The sequence below is a fragment of the Gadus chalcogrammus genome, chromosome 1, assembly GCF_026213295.1.
Source record: "Gadus chalcogrammus isolate NIFS_2021 chromosome 1, NIFS_Gcha_1.0, whole genome shotgun sequence".
NCBI lineage: Eukaryota > Metazoa > Chordata > Actinopteri > Gadiformes > Gadidae > Gadus > Gadus chalcogrammus.
Genome location: NC_079412.1, coordinates 26,104,295 through 26,107,344, shown reverse-complemented (window position 1 = coordinate 26,107,344; position 3,050 = coordinate 26,104,295). Strand labels below are relative to the sequence as shown.

General features: G+C 47.4%; 1 pseudogene; it reads right to left on the bottom strand.

The window, feature by feature from the left end:
• The window catches only part of LOC130387381 (kinesin heavy chain-like), a 15,592-nt pseudogene extending 12,542 nt beyond the window's left edge, over positions 1 to 3,050 (bottom strand).

Genomic DNA, 3,050 nt, shown 5'->3' with positions numbered 1-3,050 from the left:
GAGAGGAGAGAGAGAGAGAGAGAGAGAGAGAGAGTGAAGACAGATAACTTCAAAGTGTGACAGAGAGATGACAGAGAGAGGGCGCGAGAGATGACAGAGAGAGGGAGAGAGAGAGAGAGAGGGAGAGAGGGAGAGAGGGAGAGAGGGAGAGAGAGAGAGAGACAGTGAGGGTGAAGACAGATAACTTCAAAGAGTGAGGGAGAGACGACAGAGAGGGAGAGAGAGAGATGGAGCGAGCTGTGCCGGGCGTCTGAGACACTGCGTTTCATCACCAGGATCAGTTCACCCAAAGGCCACAACCTTTGGTGTGTTCCTGTCACATGCACATGTGTGTGTGTGTGCCCTCATTGACACACACTCACACACGGCTACATGGCCCCTCCACTGATGGATGTGTTCATACTCTACGTGGGAATAGACCATCAAGTTATTTTACAAAAGTCATATTTTTCGTGTTATTCTGGAATACAATAGAAGTAGTATTACTTCTATTGTATATTATAGTATTATGATTGTGTCAGTATTCGCATGAGAGAAAGTTTGACCTGAAAAACTGAAATCAGTGTTTGAGAACAAGCCCGAGGACAAACATATGTTGTGGGGTTTTTGTTCACATCACATCTCTCTCTCTCTCTCTCGTTCTTTCTCACTCTCCCCTCTAGCTTCTCTTACTTTTCCTCTTTCTGTCTCCCTCACTGTCTTTTTACATATACATCTTGTGTGTGTGTGTGTGTGTGTGTGTGTGTGTGTGTGTGTGTGTGTGTGTGTGTGTGTGTGTGTGTGTGTGTGTGTGTGTGTGTGTGTGTGTGTCTGTGTCTGTGTGTGTGTGTGTATGTTTGTATGTGTGTGTGCCTAAGCCAGAGGAGAAAAGCTGCTGTTTGGCATGGTCTTCCTCTGCCTCTCTCTCTTCTACCGACTCAGTCTCCTTCTTTCTCCTAACTCCTCTCTCTGCAGCATGTTTGGTCCTTATTCAATCTCTCTCTCTTTCTCTTCCATAATAAATATTTCCCTGTCCCTGTTTCTCTTGCCTGTGTGTGTGTGTGTGTGTGTGCGTGCGCGTGTGCGTGTGCGTGTGTGTGTGTGTGTGTTCATGTATTTTTGCGTGTGTGCATGTGTCTGTATTTGTATTTTTGCGTGCGTACATGTATGTGCATGTGTGTTCATGTGTGTGCCTAAGCCTTCAAAAACGGGTGCCTAACATCTATCCATATTGTGTCTGTCCCCGGTAAAAAAAAAGAAGTGTGTGTGGAACTGGATTGCCCTAGACCCCCCTGCCCCCCCCCCAGCCCCCTGAAGTCCCTGAGCCCCCAGGCTTCTATTTCTGCTCGCGGCCTCCGTGCTACCCCAGGCACGCAGGAGCCCAGGACCGGGCCTGAGGCAGCTAGCACCTCATTAGCATTCTGCTAAAGCAGTTAACATAGCCGTACAGGCATCTCCTTGAGTAAGTTATTGGGGGCTGGTGGTGGAGGGGTGGGGGTCTTGGCTGGTAGGGGGAGGGGGGGGGGGGGGGTATTGTCTAGAGCAGAGTGAGGGACTGGTTTGCTGTTTCTTATGATTTTCACTTTTTAAATGTCTTTTTTTCTTTAGCTTGCAAATAAAAAGGAGGAGGATAGGTCAAGACGATCATATGTGTTAATGTCACATCCTACACTAGCAGAATCTTCTGTAGAATAAACGTCTTTCTCAGACACACACTTTTCTCCCCCACCCACCAACCGGAGCTCTCATCGAGTGAAACCTTGCGGTGCTTCCCGCACAGGGATCAACGAATGACGTAGTTCATGTCGTCCGAAGATTTAGAAACCTCTCGAGTTAGGCAGTCTGACGGCTTGACCCAAAACCCTCCATGTTTGCTTTGCAGCGAGCGCTCTGAGTCAAGAGAGACAGATCGGCCCAGGAGAGGGGGAGAAAGGCTGAGACTGTCGTGGGCAGCGTAATTTAAACAAAGATACAAGCGACTGACATCATCATTCACGTGGTATTGTGGACCAAATGCACACTGCAACGATTGAAGCCCACTTTTTTGGTCTCAAAAAATGTCCATTTCCTCCCCGCAGACACGGTTTTATTTAGTTTTGAGAATGTTGGGGCCTTTAAGGGCTGCCGTCCTCAGAGGGGCTGGCAGACCTCGCCAGCCTCCCAAAGCCCCCCCTGATCCACTGGTCCAGCCTCCATCATTCACAAGTGTACACACAGGCAGACGGACAGCTGCTGAGGCACCAACAAAACAAAGGTGTTGAACCCTAGAAGCACTTATGTGTGTTTGTGTATGTCTGTCTGTCTGTCTGTCTGTCTGTCTGTCTGTCTGTCTGTCTGTCTGTCTGTCTGTCTGTCTGTCTGTCTGTCTGTCTGTCTGTCTGTCTGTCTGTCTGTCTGTCTGTCTGTCTGTCTGTCTGTCTGTCTGTCTGTCTGTCTGTCTGTCTGTCTGTCTGTCTGCCTGCCTGCCTGTCTGTCTGTCTGTCTGTCTGTCTGTCTGTCTGTCTGTCTGTCTGTATGTCTGTCTTTATTGGTGTGTCTTTGACTTTTTGTGTCACATTTTGTAATCCGAGCCAGGATGTAAGAAGTCAACAGCAGCTAGCAAAACAGAGCATGGCAGTGGAAAGACAAAGGAAGAAGGGAGATTTGTATAAGAGCACATCCAAATCTCACAACAGTAACGAATGAGTTATTACACTATATTAGAGCGAGGGTAATACAGTAATTACTAAGGGATATATGAAATAAAATAATAATAATATATCATAAATCATAATAATGAAACCACAACAGGAGCATTGTGCACCGCTTGAATGTCCATCCAAATGTGTATAGATAGTATTCATAGGGCTACTGATTTATGGAGGTTGGACTTTTTGTGCTATCCATTCACTGCACAATAACTCTTGTAGCCTATTCCCCATAATGGCTCTGGTCTATAACCTTGAGCCAACACAACGGGGGGGGGGGGGGTTAAGACGGGGGTCTGACACATGCGTCAAGCGTTCATGAAGGCTGGCTAGGTGTCATGAGTGACATGTGACTCAGATGCCAACCTTGGCCCTTAATGTCAT